Source organism: Mus musculus, chromosome 9 (genome assembly GCF_000001635.26).
Source record: "Mus musculus strain C57BL/6J chromosome 9, GRCm38.p6 C57BL/6J".
In the NCBI taxonomy this organism is placed as follows: Eukaryota; Metazoa; Chordata; class Mammalia; order Rodentia; family Muridae; genus Mus; species Mus musculus.
Window position 1 is genome coordinate 113,579,275 of NC_000075.6, and position 12,570 is coordinate 113,591,844.

Sequence of the window (12,570 nt, forward strand, 5' to 3'; positions counted from 1 at the left end):
CTGACTCCATTGTGATGCTAGCTATCATATATCTGTATGATGGAGAAAATACCAAAGAGTCCAAGATTTGTAAAAATGTGAATAAGGTTAAGACTTTTTGATGCTATCAGGCTTCCAAGTCCTTGACCACAAGGTGACTGGAAATTATCAAAGACAAGATAAACAGAGTCCTATGGTGAGTTGGGGGGGGGGACTATCCCTGAGAAACAAAAAGCAGCAGCCCCCAGGCAAACCTGGGAAACTTAAAAGCCTTTGAAGCACCATGTCACAGACTCAGCATTCAGCACAAAGACTGGTGCAGCGACATACCTTAAATGACAAGTGGCAAGCATAGGGAGAGACTCTGGTGGGAGTTTAGATCCCCAGCTGGGTGAGTGTGATGACCCTCCTTTAATTCCAGGGAACAGGAGGCAGAGGCAAATAATTTTCTTCTGGAGCAGCAGCTAGCTACAGTAGCTGAATTAGGAAGCTCTGGGTTGAGGTGCGTACAGAAGGAACAGAGGGAGGGATGGAGGAAGACATCTCCTCATGCCTGTATGTCTGTGTCTGTGTCTAGAGAGATAGAGAGATAGAGAGATAGAGAGAGAGAGAGAGAGATAGATAGATAGATAGATAGATAGATAGATAGATAGATGGATGGATGGATGGATGGATGGATGGATGGATGGATGGATGGATGATGGATGGATGGATGGATGGATGGATGGATGGATAGATAGATAGATAGATAGATAGATAGATAGATAGATAGATAGATCTATATGTGTTTGTGTCTATTTTTCTCACATGCACACATACAGGTGAGAGAGACAGAGACAGAGAGTGAATCAAACAAACAAATATAATATCTTTAACTTTTTTTTGAGACAGAGTTTCTCTGTATAGCTCTGGCTGTCCTGGAACTCACTTTGTAGACCAGGCTGGCCTCAAACTCAGAAATCCACCTGCCTCTGCCTCCCAAGTGCTGGGATTAAAGGCGTGCGCCACCACCGCCTGGCTTAACTTTTTTTAAAAAGAACCATAGTCACATGTCCTTCAGTTGTGTGTCATTTGTCCCAATGTCTGGGTTGTGGTGACCACTCATTAACCACTACTGCATCCATAGCTTAGTGACCCTTTCTCGAATGCCTCATACAGATAGGTAACATCAAAATCCACACACCCAGTGCGAGATTTTTCTTTCAAAGTTACGTAAAAAGCTAAAGCCCCTTGGGTTAGGAAAGGACAATGATCCCTAAACTTCTGTCACTGTGGGGGAAATATCTGAGAACAACTTCCAGGCTCACAGTTCCAGAGGGCCCACAATCACTCAGACCCAACACTTGGGGCCTGTGGCAAAGCAGAACCTCTGGGCACAGCAGAATGACTGTCACCATGTGGTGGCCTAGAGGCACACCAGTATACCACCACCCCTGTCTGCCAAGAGCAAACCCCATGACCTACCTTCTTCCACCAAGCACCACCTTCTCAGGCCTTTATCAAGATCCAATGACACCAACAAGGAGCAAAACTTTCAACACACAAACTACAAGGAGCCATTTACGATCCAGTTTTTTCCCTTGGGGCCTTTAGGAAGTGTTTATCTCTGCTGGAACATATCTAATAACAGAGAACTCTCTAACTGATACAATTGCAAATCACCAGACGGAATTCAAGCTTACAAACGGAAATTTAGGAAATACTTCTGTTTACAAATCATCAAAAATCATGATACCTTTAAGTCTGGAAAGACGGCTCAGTGGCTAAGAGCACTGGTTGGTCTTCCAAAGGGCTTGGGTCCAAGTCCCAGCACCCACATGGTAGCTCACAATAATCTGCAACTCCTGATCTAGTGGATGCAATCCCCTTTTCTGGCCTTCTCAGCACCAGGCATGTACATACACACATGCTGACACAACACACATACTGCTATTACTCTGATGGTGACAGTGATGGTGTTGGAGATGATGATGATGGTGGTGGTTATGGTGGTGATGATGGTGATAATGGTGATAAAGAGACTCAATAACAAACTAACAACCAAGTAGGGAGAAGATTTTGACTGTGAGAACTAAGACATTATTAAAAGTTATTAAAGAAAATATGAATGGGAAAAATACCCTATGAATATGGGTTTTTTAAAAAAACTTCATACTTTCACCATGTTGATAATGCCCAAAGAAGTTACAAAGTCGATATAGCACCTATTGATTAAATACTTTTATTTTTGTTTTAGATTAGGAGGATGGGGGATTTTTGTTGTTATTTTGTTTTGTTTTTGAGACAGGGTTTTTGTCTGTAACCCAGGCTGATCTGTAACTCACTACGTAGCGAAGGCTGGTCTCAAACTCATAGCAATTTTCCCGCCTCAATCTCCCAAGTGCTGAGTTATAGGCTTGAGCCACCGTGCCCCACTCCAGTAACCCCTTTTGTGAAAGCAAAACAGAACCTCATCGCAAAACTTGCGTGGATTCTCTAGAGGACCTGAACAGGCAAAATAATCTTCCAAAAGAAGGAAGTTAGAAATCTCAAGCTCATTTCAAAACTTACCACAAGTCCACAGTAATCAAAACATCCACACGCGGTACGCAGAGGATGCTTGAGCGAATGCAGTAGAAGGGGGCTCAGAAGTGAACCCCTACATGTTATGAACAAATGCTGGGTTGTTTGGCTTTTTTTTTTAATTTTGTTTTTGGTTTTTGGTTGGGTTTTGTTTGGTTGGTTTGGTTTGGTTTGGTTTTTGTTTGCAATCCTGGGTCTTGAACCCAAAGCCTGTGTGTGCAGCACACACTGGTGAACCCCATCTCCAGCCCCTAATCAAATGTTTGTTGACAAAAGTACCAAGGTATCCAAGGACTAAAATCAGCCACTCGCCTTACCACATACAGGAAATTAACTCCAAGCGAACCAAAGATCTAAACACAAGAGTTGCAAGCGTGGCATTCTTAGAGCAGAGCAAAGAAGTGAAGCCCCTCAGCCCTGGCCTGGGCTATGGTTTTCTAGGAACAAAACGAATGGTCCATGAGAGAGGAAAGTAAATAGCTTACAATTCATCAAAGCTAAAACTTTCTGTATCAATGGACAGTGAGTGAGAACAGCCGCAGAACCAAGGGAGTGTTTGCAGGTCACGTAACTGACAGAAAGCTAGTGTTCAAAACACAATGAACACGCACAGGTCAACAGCAAACACACAACTTGTTGTTGTTGTTGTTGTTGTTGTTGTTGTTGTTGTTTGACACAGAGTCTCATGTAGCCCAGGCTGTCCTCAAAATAGTTATATAGCCAAGGATAATTTTGAACTTCTTATCTTCCTGCCTCCACCTCCCAAGCACTAAGGTTCCAGACATGTGACACCATGCAGTTTATGCAGTGCTGGGATCAAACCCAGGGCTTCCTGCAGACTAGGCAAGCACTCTACAATGGAGCTCCACCTCTGGCCCCAACAGCACAGTCTTTAAAAAAGCTCAAGTTGTGAGCAGATATTTCCCTGTAAAGGAGATGCAAATAGACACTTGGAAACCTGAGTACACCGGCAATCATTAGGAAATCCAAGCCAAAGATTCATGGATACCCCTTCACAGATACTTGGATATTAAGTAAGAGACAGACAGACAGACCATGGCAGCAGATAGACTAATAGAGAACACAGAGGAAGACAATAACAAACAGTGGCCAGGATGTAGAGAAGTCAGAATCCTTGACTGTCACTGCAGGGAATGTAAATGTTGTAGCCACACAGAATTACCATGTGACATATTGCTGTGTAAAATTACTAATGAAACATAGACATTAAAGCGCAGAGATACAGAATATTATTGTAGAATTACCACATGATCTCACAACTCTGCTTCTCGATAAACACACAAAAGACTGAAAAGCAAACTCTTCAACAGGTACCTGGAGAGCAGGATGGATAGCACCATTCATCACAAGGTGAAAGGTGGCAAGTCCCTAAATGCCCATCCACAGACAAACAGATAAGCTGAGTGTAGCATGTGTAAGCAAACACTGCTATTAGACAGCCTTATCAAGAAAATCCGGATCTGAGAACATCAGTCAGCAGCCAAGCCCTTGCCTGGAGGAAAACCTGGGTTTCACTATCTGGATGACAGAAAACAAGGAAGTTCTAACAAATTCTACATCATTGATGGATCTGAAAATCACTGTACTAATTGAAATAAGTCAGACACAAAGCCATATGTGTTGAATGACTCCGTTGGTAAAACCATAGTGGTTGCCAAGGGCTGGGGGACAGGAAGAGGAAGAGCATAGAGTTTCATAACTGAAGTTACCAAAAAAAAAAAAAAAAAGTTTCTAGAAAGGATGGTGTTGATGGCCACACAATATAAATTCATTTAATCTAGGAAGACACAATTCAAACCGTAAACGATGTACTGTAGGTATTTTAAGAAATAAGATGCTGGGCTCAGAAGATGACTTAGTCAGTAAAGCACTTGTTTTGCAAGTGCCCTCAGGGGCTGAGTTCAGATCTCCAGAACACGGTAAAAAGCCAGGCATCTTGGCATGCACCTGTAATCCTAGCCATGGTGACAAGGGAGGTGGAGACAGGTGGGTCCCTGGGATCCCCAGCCAGCTAGCCTGGCCTAACTGGTGAAGTTCCAGGCTACTGGAGACTTGTAATTTTAATTTTTTTCAAACCTTATTTTTAATGATGGTTCTTAAATGCTTTAACCTCCCTTCTAGCCCACCACCCACCAGAGGGAGTGGAAAAGAAAGGATACAGGGGAAGTGGACTTGTCTAGAAATGATTCTTTGGAGAAACTCCTGTCTGTGCTGTCAGGAAATCAGCCGTTCAGTTCACAGATCAGCAGTATCAGCTTGATCCACTCACAAACACTTCATGGATACACCAGCAGTCCAGTTCTGTAGAGTCAGGATAGCAACCACAAATCAGCAGCAGTGGCATGACCTAGCAGAGACAGCCAGGCCTCAGCCTTGGCACTAATCAGTGGGAAGGACCAGGAGGGATGCCAGGACTTGTTCTCAGCTGTGCCTCTCTCAGGGAATCAAAGATCAGTGAAGACAAAAGACCAACAAGCCTTGCACAGCTAGCTCTATGAGCAAGCCTAACCCAGCCTCTGTCACTGGCAGTAGGGTCCTTTATATACCCTCCAAATATCACACGTCCTCCACAGGTCTTGCCTCAGCATGTGTGTCCATCCCCGCTGACATCACTTTACCAATCAGCCCGAGTCCAAGGAAGCAGCAAGATACCAAGGCACACCACCAGAAGTTTTTTGGTGCATTTTTCTCTATAGAGTCCTGACAAATGCAGCTCGACTATGCAGTGTAAGGTGGACCAATACACATTTGTCTTTAGCAAGAATCCTTCATCACATGTCCTTTCACATGCTTGATTTAGTAGAACATCCTCTTTCCTGTGTCTGCTTCAGCTAAACATTCCTTCACAAGTCTGCCTTAGCCTTTCACCTGTGTCCACTTCAGGACAACATTCCTTCACGTGTGTGCCCCGGCAAAACATCATCCAACAGACTTTCCAAAGAACCCTCAAGTTTCCCTGTCTCAAAAAATAGAACATACTTAGAGAACACCATCAAAGTTGTCTTCTGACCTGCACACACATATATGTCTATGTCTGCACATGTGTACGTGTGTGTGTCTGTGTGTGTCTGTGTGTGTCTGTGTCTATGTTTGTGTCTGTGAATAAAGTGTGAGCTTTAGAACTGAATGGAGCCCTCTTGTGTCACTGCCCCCAGAGTGAAGGCACCTAAAACTGAGTATGCTTGCCTGAGAGTCTGTGACAACCAATCATACTGAATACTCATCACAGACCATTTCTTGTTCCAAAGACCACTTCTCCATGTACTTTCTCCATTCTCTTTTTCCTCTTTCTCTCTCTCTCTTGTGTGTGTGTGTGTGTGTGTGTGTGTGTGTGTGTGTGTGTGTGTGTCTGTTTGTCTGTGTGGTGCATGCACACATATGGGAGAGTATACGTGCCCAGAGGAGACCAGGTGTTCTACTTACCACACTGTGCCTTACCGCCTGAGACAGGATTTATCACTCAAGCTGGAGCTAGGCTGGTGGCTTAAGTCCCAAGGTCCTTATGCCTCCATCCCCACATCACAGGTGATACAAATGCAAGGACCGCACACAGCTTCTTACACGGGTGCTGAGATCCCAGGTCACACAGCGAGCACTCTCACCCAGAGCCATCTCCCCAGCCCCTTGTCATGCTGCCTGACAACAAGGAAGAATAGCTCTTTCCCAGTCCAGTCACTGGATGCTGGCTGGCATTCCTATTTACATATAAAATATAGTAATATTCTTTTAGAATTGCTTTTTGAAAACCATCAATAAGCTGGGCAGTGGTGACACATGCCTTTAATCCCAGCACTTGGGAGGCAGAGGCAGGCAGATTTCTGAGTTCGAGGCCAGCCTGGTCTACAAAGCGAGTTCCAGGATAGCCAGAGCTATACAGAGAAACCCTGTCTCAAAAAACAAAACAAAACAAAACAAAACAAAACAAAAAGAAAGAAAAAGAAAAGAAAATAGAAAAAGAGAAAAAGAGAAAAAGAAAACCATCAATAATTGTTTGCCTTCAACACTGTAGTCTGGAGCGAAACCCCAGGCCTCTCCCAGCATCTTCCTGTGGGTTTCCTGGTCAACCTAAAGCACCTTTGAGCATTTTGCCATAAAAAGGATCAATAGATATGTCATCAAATTGTCACAGAAAAATGTTAAAGTCCAAAGATGGGTCAGAGTTTAACAGCACTGGCTGCTCTTCTTGAAGACTCCAGTTTGATTCCCAGCACTCACACAGAGGCTCACAACCATCTGGAACTCCAGTACCAGAGATCAGATGCCGCCTTCTATCTTCCCGAAGTCTCTAGGCACGTACAGGATACATAGACATACATGCCAACAAAACACCCATAAGCATAAATCCAAAAAGGTTTTAAGACCTAGGTATCAACACTGGGGAAATGACTTTGTGGACAAAGTGCTTTGCACACAAGCATAAGGACTTGCATTTGACCCCCACCACCCATGTAAACGTAGGCATGATGACGTGCATCTGAAATTCCAGCCCCGGGAAGGTGGAGACAGGTGGATGCTGGGGACTCCAGATTCAGTGAGAGACACTAAGTAAGGTGGACAGCAGTGAAGAAGGAACCCAGCCCTGACCTCTGGTGTCCATGGGAATGCATGCACACAGGTGAGCTTGCTCACACACACTGATACATACATGTGAGAACCACATGTGGGACCTTCCTCGGAATTCCTACAGGCACAAAATAATCCATTTGGGGTTAAAGCAAAAGATTATTTTCTTTTTCCCAGTCCTTTCTTAGCGCAGTGGCAGATTTGGAGGTGCGAGGGAGGGTAGTGTTTACTTATGTAGGATTCAGATCATGGCCATCTATCCAAAACAGAATGCCCACCTTCACACATGCTCACAGAAATTCTAGCGAAATCAAGCATAACTAAAAAGTAACTTTGAAAAAGGAAATCCCAACCTAACCAGATGTCAGATACATTCTAAAATGTTACATTCAGTTACTCTTGGATTTCACACCTTCTCCCCCTTGGGTATTACCAAAAATGTATTAAATTCATTTTTTTCCTTCATATACTAATTCCATAATTCCATCAGTGAGATGCTGCCGGGTGTTCTGGCATGAATCTTTGTTTACAAAACCCGAACTGCTTGCTGCTCTTGCTTCAATTCCCTTTCGTGTGATTTTAGATTTCTTTCCTCCTGATATTTGTTCCGTTACTTTACAAGGAAATTAAAATCTCGTCCAAGGGACATTTGTCTTCAGTTTCCAGTATCTTTCCCATTTTTCAAAACTGTACCTCTGTTCGCTGGACTCCACATCCTGCGCTGTCTTTCTCTTTCTTCTCTGCACCCTGTGTAACTTCAGGAGTTAGGGAAGTAGAACCAGAAGAAACCGGAACCGCTCACAAACTTGGAGCCTCTCTGCAGGTGGGAGAAAATGAGGACAGTCTTTGCTGTTTTCTGTGTTATCCCGGTTTGCTTGCTTGCTTGCTTGCTTGCTTGCTTGCTTGCTTGCTTGCTTGCTTGCTTGTTTGTTTTTGTTTTCTATCTGATCTTAGGAGAAGCAGCCTTTGATAAATTGTTCAATCTACTTGTTTTTTTTCATTTTCACATTTGGAAAGACAGGGCAAAGCTTGGTGGCTGGACATTCTAGCGCCCCCATGCTTCTCTTCCAGGTATTGCTTCTCAGTGATTGTCCTCCAAGGAAGGAGACACAGGAACCTGCTTGGCCTCTGTTTTCATGGGCTTTAGAATTTGACAGACAGAGGTTCGAGCGTCAGGTGTACCACTTTCCATCTCAGTGCAGGTGGTCAGTGAAATGCCCCCACGGGCGCATGTGTTTGAGAGTTTGGTCCCCAGCTAGAGATGCTGTTCTTAAAAGGTTGTGGGAGCTTTAGGAGGGAGCCTCCCTAGAGGGTAAGTAGGGATGGGTAAGGCTTTACAGCCCAGCCCCTCCTCCTGTCTCCTTTCTTGTTTTCTGACTGTGGATACAGTGTGACCGTCACCCTCATGCTCCTTCCCAGCCCTGTCAGTTGTCCCCTAAAACCGAGCTGAAATAAGCTCCTCCCTTCTGAAGCTGTTTCTTGTCCCCATAACTAGAGAGGTGACAGATATACTAGGGGGTTCTAGAAAGATGTCAGAACTCCCAACACATCAGTCACACCTGTAAACTCCAACGGCACCATCACCCTTTTAGGACTGTAATGCAATGGTGAGTTATAGACTATGTGCAAGGCCCTGGACCCAGCGCTTCAGAATGGGAAGCAATATTTGCAGTCACTGGCCAAGGACTAGTATCTAAAACATAAGGGACTCAACAGCACAACAATAATAAATTGACAAAACAAGCCAATTGCATGAATGGTATTTATCAAAAGAATATGTATGGATGGCCAACATGTATACAAAAATGTGTCCAATGTCACTGGTCATCACAGACATGTAACTCAAAAACACAATGTAACACCATCTCAGTCCCCAAACCTAGCAAATATAATAAGCATACATATAGGGACCAGGAAACCTTCAGGCAGTCGTGATGCAAATGTCCATTAGAATAGACATCGTGGAGAGCAGAATGGGGTAGCCCTCAAAAACCTGCAGCTGGGAGCTAGAAAGGTGACTCCTTGTCAGTACTGCTCTTGCAGGGGGCAAAAGTTTGGTCCCCAGCACCCATGTCAGACACAACCACAGACAGCTCCTGCTCAAGGGGATCCAGTGTCCTCTTCTGGACTCCGTGGACATCTGCACAAACCCAGAAACACACATTTTTAAAAGAAAAAAAAAACCAAAACTAAAACTAGAATGGACAAGATGGCTCAGTGGGTTAAGGCCAAGACTGGTGACCTGTGCTGAACCCCAAGGATCCACATAGTGGGAAGAAAAAGCCAAGTTCCCCCAAGATATCCTCTGACCTCCACATGTGAGTCATGCACACATGTGCACAGATACATATGTGAATATACACAGAGAGAAGGAGAGAGAATAAATGAAAGGATAAATATAATGGAAATATTTAAACAGAAACAGAACAACCAAATGATTCAGAAATCCACCTCTGGGTCTGTATGCAAAGGAAAGTGTGTTGTAGAGACAGTAGTCATCTTTCCCACACTTACTATAGCACTGTTCACGACAGCCAAGATGTGGCATCAGCCCAAGCCTCCACCACATATGAATAGGTGAATACACACCATGCACACATGCAATGGGATAAACGCCTCCATAGCAGCATGAGAACTCTAGAACACTTTCTGTTTTTTTAAAGATTTATTTATTAAAGATGTATTTATCTTGTGTATGTGGGTACACTGTTGCTGTCATCAGACACAGCAGAAGAGGGCATTGGATCCCATTACAGATGGTTGTTAGCCACCATGTGGTTGCTGGGAACTGAACTCAGGACCTCTGGAGGAGCAGTCAGGGCTCTTGACCACTGAGCCATCTCTCCAGCTCCCCTAGAATACTTTATATCAAGTGAAATGTCAGACACAGACTCAAAGTGTGTCCTCACTTCCATATAGAAACTTTAAAAAGCTGATCTCAAAGAGTAGAGAGTAGAAGAGAGGTTACTAAAGGCTAGGAGGTGTGAGGGTGGGGGTGGAGCTGCAGAGGGGAGGGTTAACAGGTTCAGGCATAGGAGACGTAGCTTCTAATAACAGTCAACAGCCCAGTAGGGAAACGATGCTAGGTAATATTCAATGCTTATTTCCAAGTATCTAGAAGCAAGGATTGTGAACGTTCCCAACACAGCAGTTACCCTGATCTGACTATTACACACTATGCACATGTGTTGAAATCCCTGACTCTACCACATCCGCATGTATAATTACCATGTATTGACTCAAAGTCAAAAAGAGGACAGGAAGTTGAGAGGAAGGTAGGGTGGGACACTAGGGGGAGCTAGACAGAGATAGTGATGGAAGGATATGATCAAATTACATCGGATGAATGCATGATGTGCCTGGTGCCTGTGGAGATCAGACGAGAGCACTGGATTCCCTAGAACTGGAGTCATAGACAGTTGTGAGCCACCATGTGGGTGTCGGGAACTGAACCCAGGCCTCCTACATGAGCAGAAGTTAGTTGTTCTTACCTACTGAGCCATCAATCTCTCCAGCCCCAATGTTGCCTTTCTTCTTGATGCTTATTAATCTTCAAAAAAGTCACAGCCAAAAACGCGTACTTACTATAGAGCCAACAGTTGTGTCACAGAATTGTTTAGGGTCTCTTATTCTATGCTTATCCTACATTTCCAGTTGACTCCCATACCTAGATGTTTTCCTCAAGGACCAGATTTTTCACCCCTCGCTTCTGACACATAATTTTTCTTTCTTTGTCGCTTATTATCTAGATCTTATACTTTCCTGGAAGATGACATCAGAGTCACTGTGGAAGATCTCCTCATCATAAAATATCTTAAAGGACTTTCAGGGGGCCAGAGGACTAACACTGGGGGAAGACAGAAGTTAGACTGAGGAGCCAACTAGGGCAGCTAAAGCTACCATGTGAAGCGAGCATCACTCACTGTTGAGCGATGTGATGGTTTGTATGTGCTTGGCCCAGGGAGTGGCACTATTAGGAGGAGTGGCATTGTTGGAGTAGGTGTGTCACTGTAGGTGTGGGCTTTTTTTATTTAAGATATTTTCTACATTTACATTTCAAATGTTATCCCCTTTCCTAGTTTCCTCTCCAAAAGCCTCCTATAGCCTCCCCGCACCTTGCTCACCAACCCACCCACTCCCACTTCCTGGCCCTGGCATTCCCCCCATACTAGGGCATAGAATTTTCCCAAGACCAAGTGCCTCTCCTCCCATTGATAGCCAACTAGGTCATCCGCTGCTACATATGCAACTAGAGACAAAAGCCCTGGGGGTACTGGTTAGTTCATATTGTTGTTCCACCTATAGGGTTGCAGACCCCTTTAGCTCCTTGAGTATTTTCTCTAGCTCCTTCATTGGGAGCCCTCTGTTCCATCCAATAGATAACTGTGAGCATCCACTTCTGTATTTGCCAGGCACAGGCATAGCCTCACAAGAGATAGCTATATCAGGGTCCTGTCAACAAAATCTTGCTGGCATATGCAATTGTGTCTGGGTTTAGTGGTTGTTTATGGGATGGATCCCCAGGTGGGGCAGTCTCTGGATGGTCCTTCCTTCTGTCTCAGCTCCGAACTTTGACTCTGTAACTCCTTCCATTCTAAGAAGGAACGAAGTATCCACATTCTGGACTTTTGGTCCAAATTGTATCTTGGGTCTTCTAAGTTTCTGGGCTAATATCCACTTATCAGTGAGTGCATATCATGTGTGTTCTTTTCTGATTGGGTTACCTCACTCAGGATGATATCCTCCAGATTTGTCCATTTGTCTAAGAATTTCATAAATTCATTTTTTTAATAGCTGAGTAGTAGTATTCCATTGGGTAAATGTACCACATTTTCTGTATCCATTCCTCTGTTGAGGGACATCTGGGTTCTTTCCAGCTTCCGGCTATTATAAATAAGGCTGCTATGAACATAGTGGAGCATGTGTCCTTCTTACCGGTTGGGACATCTTCTGGATATATGCCCAGGAGAGGTATTGCGGGATCCTCCGGTAGTACTATGTCCAATTTTCTGAGGAACCCCCAGACTGATTTCCAGAGTGGTTGTACCAGCTTGCAATCCCACCAGCAATGGAGGAGTGTTTCTCTTTCTCCACATCCACGCCAGAATCTGCTGTCACCTGAATTTTTTATCTTAGCCAATCTGACTGGTGTGAGGTAGAATCTAAGGGTTGTTTTGATTTGCATTTCCCTGATGATTAAGGATGCTGAAGATTTTTGGTCCTTCCCAGTCATTCAGTATTCCTCACTTGCGAATTCTTTGTTTAGCTCTGTACCCCACTTTTTAATAGGGTTATTTGATTTTCTGGAGTCCAGTTTGAGTTCTTTATATACATTGGATATTAGTCCCTTATCAGATTTAGGATTGGTAAAGAACCTTTCCCAATCTGTTGGTGGCCTTTTTGTCTTTCTGACAGTGTCTTTTGCCTTACAGAAGCTTTGCAATT

At 44.1% G+C, this 12,570-nt stretch overlaps 1 long non-coding RNA gene across 1 annotated transcript in view; it reads right to left on the bottom strand.

Moving 5' to 3' along the window:
* AU023762 (expressed sequence AU023762) overlaps positions 1-7,878 on the bottom strand; it is a 90,407-nt gene extending 82,529 nt beyond the window's left edge. Inside the window, exon 1 of the long non-coding RNA NR_040760.1 lies at positions 7,819-7,878. This is a non-coding gene — a long non-coding RNA (expressed sequence AU023762). The remainder of the gene's footprint in view (positions 1-7,818) is intronic.
* Positions 7,879-12,570: the final 4,692 nt, after the last annotated feature.